Source organism: Solea solea, chromosome 3 (assembly GCF_958295425.1).
Source record: "Solea solea chromosome 3, fSolSol10.1, whole genome shotgun sequence".
NCBI lineage: Eukaryota > Metazoa > Chordata > Actinopteri > Pleuronectiformes > Soleidae > Solea > Solea solea.
The window spans coordinates 33,086,512-33,097,234 of NC_081136.1; the positions used below are offsets into that span (position 1 = coordinate 33,086,512).

Consider the following 10,723-nt stretch of genomic DNA (forward strand, 5'->3'; position numbering starts at 1 on the left):
TGGAGAACATCAAGTTTTTATTTAATCTGGAAGCAGTTAATCTAGACACATTAGGAAATGCCTCAGACATGACTTTACATAGCCTTGTGTTAAATTACCAAGCTTTAGATAAAATCTTAATAACACTGAAATGGACATGGAATACATTTCCTTTTGAAACTTCTTTAAAATGTCACATTTTAATGCAAAACTGAACTTGATCCTCGGTCGTTTGTTTTGGCACGTCTACTCCTGGGTCCGGGTGTGTGTGTGTGTGTGTGTGTGTTTGCTTGTTTGTGTGGAGAACCAGGACAGAGTTGTTTGTGACTGATATTCACAGGAGCTGGGCACAGTTCAAGTTTCCTCCGCAGTGCAGTGGCTCTGTAACGAGAAAGGAAAGGGGAGTGGCCCAAACACAAGCCCACGCCCTTATTACATATGATTCACAGCAAGTACACACACACACACACACTTGTTTTTCTATCTTAGTGAGGACAGAAAGCATTCCTTAATCTAACCCTAACCATCACAACTAAGTGCCTAACTTTAACCCGATTATAAACCAAATTCTAACCATAAAACCAGGTCTTCACCCTGAAAAAGCACTTTAAAGTTGTACAAAATGTCCCTGCATGGTCAAAATGTCACACACACACACACTGGTTTCCAAGTGTGCAACTAACGATTATCTTCATAATTGATTAATCTGTCGATTCTTTTCTCGATTAATCGTCCATAAAGTATCAGAAAACCTTAATAAATGTTGATCGGTGTTCGCACCTGGAAATGATGATGTTCTCAAATGTCTTGTTTTGTCCACAAACCAAAAAGTTTTCATGATTTCTTTGTCATCCAGAGCAAAGAAATGAAGAAAATACTCACATTTACAATCGGAAATCTTGTTTTAATCATTGATTATCAAAATAGTTGTTGATTCATTTAGTAATTGATTAATAATCGATTAATTGTTTCAGCTCGAATCCTAACCTTAACCTTGAAACACGTCTTCACCTTATCACCTAATCACCTAAACTATAGTGTAAAGCAGCTTTGAGTGTTTATCGAGACTAGAAAAGCGCTATGTAAATACATACATTTAGGTCCCCACAACATAAGGAATACCAGGTACATTTAGGTCCCTCACCACTTCTTCAGAAATGAGGTTCTGCCTCATCCTGAGAAGGTTCTACATCTACAGACTCGACACTTTACGACCTTCAGCATTTCAGGTCTAAAACAATGAAAACGCCCTACAAGGAAATCTGATCTGTAGTTACCAATTTGCGAGCATGTCGATTGTCGATGCTGATTTAGTTTCACTCTGCCCATCTGTCTCCTGCATCTCACTCTGTCTTCCGGTGGATATCCTTCCTCACTGTTCTCATCCAGCTTACACTTATCCTGTTTATCTGTAGATGCAAAGGTCATCTCACCATAGGCATCGAAGACGCACAGAATGATCGTCTATCTCGGAGGCCGGAGGAGTCCTCTGTGTGCTGCAGTCTACACTCCTACCCTTAGATGTCACTAATTCTTGCACACAGGACCTTTGATAAAGGCTTTTATAACAAGCGAGATAGAGATGCTTCTTTTTTGCCTTAGGGAGTTAAATTAGCTTATCACTAATTAACTAATAAGTGACAGATATTCATAATAGTAGACAATTAAATTAACCCTTTAACACCGAGCGTATCGAAGATGACATGCTTGCACGGAGAGTTGGAAAAAACGCCTGCACATACTATCCGCAAATTTTTTTGGCCTGTTTTTGGACACACGTTATTTTAAATATATCTTATACTGTTACTACTTTTTTCAAAATAAAACGTCTTTTTTTTCGCTAATACATTTTAACACGGCAGTAAATTGCAAATAACAGCCAGATATTGAAAGTTATTCTGGAAAAATTAGCAAAAGCATATTTTCTGGTCCATTTATGGTTAAAATCAGCCAAAAAAATAGAGTCCAGGACAGACATTGATTTAAAATCAATATATATATATTTTTTTTGGAAATGTTTGATGCCTCCGACATTAATTGTGCTGTGAATTGTCCGTTCGTATTGTACCAGAAAATGACACAAAGGCTGTCCACTGGAAAACAAGCAACTTCTCTGAGGTTGGATTGTTGTTGCCATGACGACAGGACGAACAACAGAGGGAAAAATATCCCCATCCTTCCGTCTACAAGCTGAGGGACCACATCCACGTCTGTCTCACAGATGAATTTGTGTGCAAGTGTGGTTCCATTCATTCCACCATGTCTTTTTTGGCAATAACAGCACCCCCCCCTTACCCCCTTACCCCTTCCTACGCCCACTGGCCACCTGCTGCACCAAATGCATGCTGGAATGTCTCAACCAGACAGATTGAACAGTTGATGAGACGTTATATTTATGTGAACATCTGTTGGCAAGAAAACGTGTTTAAAAAGAAAAAAGTTCTTTGTATGAACAGCGTGTGTGAGACAAATGCAGTCTCCTAGTTATCACCTCATTGTGCTGTGACCCTGGCTCTGGAAGGATGTGTCTAATGAGAGCTATATATACATCCTGGAACGGACACACACACACACACACTATCACCACTGCTCCTCCAATCAAGGACGGCAAGACAAGAGGAGAAGGGGGAGAAATTATAGATACAATTATTATGAACAAAGCTGCTTGGCACAGATCAGATCTGCTCTATACCGCCTACTCCGTTTTCCACCCACTTGCCATTATTCCCCAAACTCTCCCCACACGTCTCCCAACATTGAGTCACAGGCAGCTTGAGTGGAAGTCTATTGTATTATCGACGACAGTAATTTGACCACGTGGGAGAATAAGGATGCTTGGTGGGTGGAGACCACACATGAAAGAGGGTCTAGATTCCAGTGGGCACGAGCATTGACGTCGACATTAAAAGTATAACTGATTCAGGACTGTCTTCATACAATTCTCCTCACCTCCCTCTTGTCCTTTCTGTCCCCCCCACATCTCCTCTATTGCCCCGTTTTTCCCTTTCACCCCAACCTGTCTAGGCAGATGCCTGGTGCTTGCTCATTGTGTGAACTGCTGGGTTTCTCTACTCTTACCCTGTACGGCGCCTTGAGATCGTGTATGTCTTGATTTGGCGCTATACAAATAAAATTGAAATATTGGACTGATTGTAAAAAGTCGATCAGTGTATGCGACTATCCACTCCAATGTCTACATAATTTGTGTTGCATGACAAGGTGGCAGCAAGTGTTTAGGTAGGAGACTTCAAGTGTGTTTGCAGAGGTGATGACGTCCCTTGAATGCATCTTTAAGCTGCTACTCTAAGCCAAGTCAGGGGTGTCAAACACCAACGACACAAGAGCCAATGAGAGACTACTACTAAAGGATGCTGGTGTACACGAAAACAACTTTCCTGTGATTTTTATTCACCTTTAAAAAATGTTTTATTTATGATGCAAAATAAATTAATATTTGTTAATATCAAAAACAGAATCAAAAGATAAATGCTGTAAATAACAGCATGTGAAGAATTGTAATTAAATGCTTATAAACACATCATTTAATGTTGTATTAGTATTGCAAACAGATTTAGTATTATATATTATATCATCTCAGCCACACACACCAGGCCATGATTTCATTATAACATGATATTAAGTGGCCGGCCACATGGAATCATTTAATCACATTTGGCGAGCGAGAAGATGATATATTTTCAGTTATGCAGTAGTGACATCTTGTTTTTCTCAGCACAAGAAAGGAATATTTACCAAATTGAAGAAGCTTTGGTGACCGAGGTTGCGTTTGTCTATTTCTTGTAAAATGACGCAGTAAAAGAGGTTGTTGTAGATAATACATGTACTGTAAATAAGCTTTTTTTCTGACTGGAAGTGTTGCTTATGTGTACACAGACATGGAATTTATCAGCTCTGTAGAGTGACACGTGTGTCAAACTGGTTGAGCAAGGTGGAACCGTGTAATGTAATTATGACTTGATGCAAAACCTGCATGTTTGGTTCCCAGTCACAAGGTCACACATGATGGACTCATTTCTGTGGTGACAGGTTAGGATTCACAACACTTACAATGCAAAAAATCCCAAACATTTGACGTAGAAATTAGAACGTCACATTTGCTTCCAATTACAGATAATCTGCTTCCCGTGTTGATATCAATGAGGATTATTTCAGATAAAACACCCATTTTATTTAAATGCTATATTAGTGCAGATGCTGCCTCCAGCTTTGTTCGCCACAATTTCAATTACAGGGTGGACACAGCTGAGTTCATGTGACTAAGAGTCTGGGTCAGATTTAAACCGAGGACATTGTGCGTTACATGCTCCATGCCTTTCCCAGCAGAGCCGAGGCATCAGGATTTTTCCTGTAACCCCGTCATAACCCGGACTTCCCTGAAACAAACTGAATGACTTCCAAAAAGATTTTTGGAAGTAGATTTTGGAGGATTTTCAGACAGGAAATCAGTTTCAGCTGAAATAAAGTCACGTCTGTGAACCACTAAGTATGCTGGACAGAATTCCAGTTCAAACAAACTAATGTACTTAAATAATCTCAGTCATTTCATGCCATTACCAAGAAGCTTTCCTACTTTTTTTAAACACCAATCTTATATTGGTTAATAGTAACAGGTCAGCGTACGTGCAGCCAAGATGTTTTCAGGATAAAATGTTATTTAAATGACCAAACTTCTTTTTCACCCGTAGAGACAAGTTTAAGCAGACTGTAAAAGCAGAACACCACCAAGACTGAGTTTTAGATTTAAAAAAGTTTATTTGAACACCTGGACTCTGAGGGAGTCCAGGTGTGAGCAAGGAGGTGTTATTTCCAGGTTCATGATTGTCCACAGAAGAATACAGAAAGAGCATTTATGTACTGAAGTCTAAATCTAACTGTTGCAGATACTTGACAGTATTTTGTGTGCAGTCACTGGTTGTACTTGGAGGTTGCTTGAGCCGTAAGAGGGTGGGCAGGCAGCAGGAGAGTCATCTACAGGAACATGGTCAAACTAGGTTGGCAGATCAGGAGCACAGCTGTCACTTCCCGGACTCAAGGAATTAACTAAATGTAATCCATTACTTTCCACCTCTGCCAAAGAGAAACAGTTTCAGTCACTACATGGTAGTGTGATGTATGCTCAGTAATTTACCATAAGCCTCAAAAAGGACGTTACAAAAACCAACATGATCGTTGATAGAATAAAAGATCATCCACCTCTGCCATAATGTCTCCTTCCTCCCGCTCTTAAGACATAAGAGTGCTGCATTGATTAGGCATTAAAGATCTCGGTCAAAGGTTTGTATGTCAGTCACTCAGTGGCTCCATTTTTTATCTTCCCTCCTTACTAATGCTTTTAACCACATAGATTTTTCTGTCTCTATGTGTCCTAAGGAAGGTTATACTGTAGCTCAGTCCTCGTTCCCTATATCGAGTCTGAACCTAATTATCGCAGAGTCTCCGTTTACTCTGATACAGTTGTGGTTCAGGGGAGTGGGAAACTCGTCGGTCCAGAGCCAGTGTTAATGTGTCTCCTCGTTGTCTTTTGCTGGTTGTCCTCTTACTTGCTGATGTGGACAAAACGTCCCAAACCTTTCAAAGTGGCAAAAGACGAACATTGGAGTTTCCTGGACTGAACCAAATCGGAAATGTTTTCCTCTTTTCACATCCATCAAGAAGGATACTAAACACAAACAGTGCATCAGATGTCAAATGATACTCATGATGATGCCACTATCAGCTTATTTTCCCCACTCACGTTTGGCTCTTTATAGCAAACAGAAGTCCTCAGAATGTAGATAATGCATGTTCTTACTTTTCAGCTCTTTGATTTCATGTTTTGAGGGAAATTGTCGAGTCTAAACAACCACAATTATGCAGGGAGGCGACAACTCATATTCAGAGATACAGTAGCATCAAACACAATGAGAAGGTAATTAAAAAACAGTGATTTTGTTGGGGGGGGGGGGGTTTCCATGCGTTTCCACAAACCCAGCACCCACTCAGCACTTATAAGTCAAGAACTCCAGTCGGCTAAATCAATACATTTACAAAGTGGATAAAGTTGCACTGCAGACTCTAAATCCTCTTTTCTTCCCATCCATTCAAATAGACTGCATGGGCCATTTCCAGATGAAATCTGCTGACTTGCCTGTTAGCTTAGCCATTAGCTGCACTGGCGATGGAGGAGCACTGTTAGGCCGTTAGCAAAGCCCCAAATGCAGACACAGAAACTAGTCGAAAGTAAAACCACAAAATCTTTCATTTCAAAAGGAGTCCAAAAAAACAAAACAAAACCCAACAGCAAGGCTGGGTAAACAACAACATCAAAGAAGTCCACGACAAAAAGGGCAGATGAGCATGCAAAAAAAAAAAGAAAAGCAAAGTATGTTACCGTGGCTGGGATCAAGAGCTGAGCAGGGACAAATGAAGACAAAACAATCTGGTGAATAGTGGTGAGCTGCTCCAGGCTTTCAGACAGGAGTGAGTGAGCGGTGGCAATCAGAGTAATCAGCAGTAGGTGAGTTGGAGGGAAACCAGGTGAAAGGGGTTTCCAGGGCCAACCTGCAGGGGGAGAAAGACATGCAGACAGACCCACAAACACACCCACTCGTACAGACAAGTATGACAGTGTGGATTGGCTATTTTTCGCTACCCCTTTAACAATGTTTGACAATTGAAACCCAAATAAATGTGTTACATACTGAATTGAACTTAAATTGTACATTTTGGTGTCAAACTAGAAGGCAAACCAGATAAAACTAGAAGACTTTTGTGTCATCTTTGTGTCTTTGTACACCAAGCACGGCAGCTTCACTTGTAAAAAATGGATGAGTTTGCAAAAGTCCTTTAGGAATTTAGTGAAGTTTCAGTTCACGGAGCAGAAATAAAGGGCCCTCACTTCCAAAGTGACTGAACAGCATTTTAAATCTTCTCTCCTTTGTGTCTGGACCACATGGGTTTGAACTGTGAATTGTCCTTCATTCTTTGGAAACCTCGCCCCACCCCCAAAGCTTTCTGTGTCATTTGAATGATAAGTGTACAGATAGAAACCCTGACAGTGTCCTCTGAACCACTCTGTTTCTCATGGTAATAGAACCTGTTTTTGGAAAGCACACGACACTCTTGGCACGAGCCTTGCAGGGCTTGACGACGCTGGATGAACCGAGGGGCACATTTACATAACCTGAGAACACTGCGAGGCACAGACAGTGTTTTTAATTCAAATGGGCCATCTCCAAATCAGCCCTCACTCTTTGGAAAACATCCCAGAGACAATCTGCTTTCCCCTCTTTTTCGGCTTTGTGATATATTATATATCAGATGGAGCGGGAAAATGGCACAGCACTGGGGAGAGAGCGAGAAGACGTGCAGGGTGGATTGAGTGGCAGATGATAGTTCTTCTATTTTTTTCTGTGCAGAAACAACATTGTTATTATTTAAGCAAACAAAGCTACGACCCATTTGTCATGTGGAGACATAGAAGGCATTAACCTATAATCCAGCAACTGTTGTTTGTCCAGAAAATAACCCATACAAATAAAAGTAAATAAACACCACATGATCCACATCTATATCAAAATGCAGGGGTGGAAATGATCAAACTGCATTGCAATTAAGTAATTGTATTCCCTGTACTTTAATAACACTGCATTTTAAGGTCCTAATAAGCTGTAATTGGTAATTAATAAATTGCCACTTGCTCACACATTTACCTTTGGCTCGTCTTCCTGTTCCTGAGCGTCCATGTAATCTATAATTAAGCCAATATAAGTGTCAGTAAAAGTACAATTAAGACATTTGTCATTGCTATTAAGATTTACGATTTAATGAGTGTTGTTAACAGACAGAGACAGACAGACAGACGACTTTATTAATCCCTTTGGGAGGTTCCCTCGGGGAAATTAACATCTCCAGCATCCACACACAGCACTGTTAAAAATAGAGAGTAGAATAAAATAAGATAAGAATAAAAATAAAAATAAAAATAAAAATAAAAATAAAAATAAAAATAAAAATAAAAATGAAAATGAAAATAAAAATGAAAGTGACCCATGCTATATATATGTATGTATACCTACATACACACAACACCTATATATATATATATATATATACATACATACATACATACACATCTACATGTATACACATACATACATATACACATACACACATATATACATATATGTATATACATACATATACACACATAGGTACACACACACACACCTACAGTTTTATTGCACATGTCTATGGTTTTATTGCACATGTCTATGGTTTTATTGCACATGTCTATGGTTTTATTGCACATGTTATTATGTTATTGTTGTGGTTGTACTGTTTTTTTTGTTTGCCCTCCTCCCCCCCAGTGAGGAGTTGTACACAGTGTTGCCAGATTGGGCGGTTTTCCGCCCAATTGGGCTTCTTTTGTTTACGTCAGGCGGGGAAAAAATACATTGGGCGGGTGAATAAAATTTGGGCTGCTTTTGTCCACATTTGGCGGGTTTTTTAATATTGTAAAAACAGCTCTCTCTCTCTCTCTCTCTCTCTCAAATAAATAAATAAATAAATAGTTTAAATAAATAAATAATTGAGGTAGTTGTGGGCTATTCAATCGGCATACGGCAACGTACCGGTCCGTGACGTCAGTTCAGCACTGTAGCCGCGCTAAATATGAAGCGGGTGACCTAGCTAAGCAGCAGCATCATGCCGAAGTGGGGTAAGGGTATAAATATATTAGGCCTACACGGTTAAAAGTGCAACTTTTTACGTGCAGCTGTTATTATTACTAATCTGGGCCTGGCGCTAGGATGCCAGAGGTTCATCTTGCAATTTGTGTAGCCAATGGTTGATTTACTGCGCTCTTGTTGGTTGCATTAAACCTGTTAATCTATCATTTATGTGTGGCTATTTGATGCTATATGAAGCTCTGGATGTCTATGTGTTATGATTTTACGGGTTTACACGAGTGTCTGGCAACTTCGTGGTTTGGGCTGGTTTTTATTGGATTGGGCGGGTTCTACGATGTGATTGGGCTGGAAACTGTCAATCTGATCTGGCAACACTGGTTGTACAGTTTGATGGCCCGGGGGACAAACGAGTCCCCCAGCCTGTTGGTCCTGTACTTGGGGAGTTTAAAACAAATGTATTATTGACAATTTATGAACAGTAATAGAAAACCATGTTACATTTAATTGTTAATAAGATAGTCAATGACAGTAATAAGACTGCTAAGAGGTGAGGACAGTGTCTTTTTAATACTATCTACCTACGTTTTGGTTGAAGTTTTGTACATTTTATTAACTGTTAATGACTAAATAAAAAGCTGCTCACAAAGTCCTTGCTCTCCTGATACGTAATAGTGAAGATATATTTGAGGAGTAGATTCGGAAAAGGTTTTTTTTATGCTTGTAACCCTCTCTATTTGCTAATTAAAACATCCCTGCTGCTAGCTGCTAGCTGCTAGCTTCTAGCAGCTAGCATCTAGCTTCTAGCTGCTGCTGCTGTTGCTGCTAGCCGCTAGCTGCTGCTGCTGGATGTAATGAGATTTGACAATGAGACAATGAATGGAGGCTGTTTACATTTGCTTGGCCTCTGCCTCCCTCTGTACACGGGTGCACTCACTGGTATGTGGTGCGTGTTCATGTGAAGGGAAGCAAAGCTATTGGGAAGAAGCCTTTCAACTTAAGCGCAGAAATATTATCATTTTAAAACGGCCTTACATGTTTTCCGTGTTTTCTGGATGGTTCCAATGTGGCAGTTGGGAAATAATTACACTGTATGGTCAATGAAGCAAAGTTAAATCAACAAATGTACTGTATATACAGTATTTTATGATGCATTTAACATCAATCAAGCATTTAAATCTACATACATACTGCATTTTGCTTGCATTCTTAATGCATGTCATGTTCATAATACATCAGGAGATTCTGACGTACCGTCTCCATCTATTTAAAATCAATATTCTACATTGAAACCCTTGCTCGTGTTGAAAAAGATGCAATGTTTAAGAACTTTTCAGGCACCTGAAGGAAATCAAGTAATTAGATATAGTACATGTACACTAACTGGCCACTTTATTAGGTACACAAATATATTGTATAATAGGCCAATTAACTCTGGGATTAATACACCTAAAAGTTGTATGATTTAAACCAGGGGTTTGAATCAGGACTACATGAAACAGGACTACAGCAGTGTAGAACCACGCTGAGTGCCGCTCGTTGCACATTATTAGGTGTCCTGTGTCACCTGCCCAGACAACCCATGATGCCACTTAAGCAAAATAAGTCACAGCCCAGACAGTCACTGGAACAGTCTTTCATTATAGACTTAAAGGAGGAGATCTGATGTGTCCAAACTAGTGTTTACACTATGGACGCAGTGTCCAGTCACAGTATGGGTTTGTGTCAGAACACATCAGTATCTTTAGTGATATAAAATAGGGCTGTATCTCACAGATATTTTCTTAAACTATTAATCTGTTGATTATTTTCTTAATTGAACGTTAACCCTTTAACACCTAAGCCTGAAAAAAACATTTTAATTTTTGAAATTTGAACAGAATAAAACATATTTACAATAGAATATTTCGAGAAATTGACTATTTTCAAAATGTTTTGATATTTGATCAAATTTGCTGCTCTCTGGCGTTGATTCGCCGGCTTCCTGCATCAGTGAAATTGCCGTAATAACCACACGTTGGCTTTGAAGTTGGCAGGTTCTTAGCTTTCAGAAAACG

The 10,723-nt window shown here is 39.6% G+C and overlaps 1 long non-coding RNA gene across 1 annotated transcript; it reads right to left on the reverse strand.

Moving 5' to 3' along the window:
• Positions 1-6,944, reverse strand: LOC131456978 (uncharacterized). Its single transcript, XR_009239962.1, has 2 exons — positions 6,371-6,944; positions 1-360 (listed from the first exon to the last, which is right to left on the reverse strand). It is a non-coding gene; the product is annotated as an uncharacterized LOC131456978 (long non-coding RNA).
• Between the last annotated feature and the right edge of the window lie 3,779 nt (positions 6,945-10,723).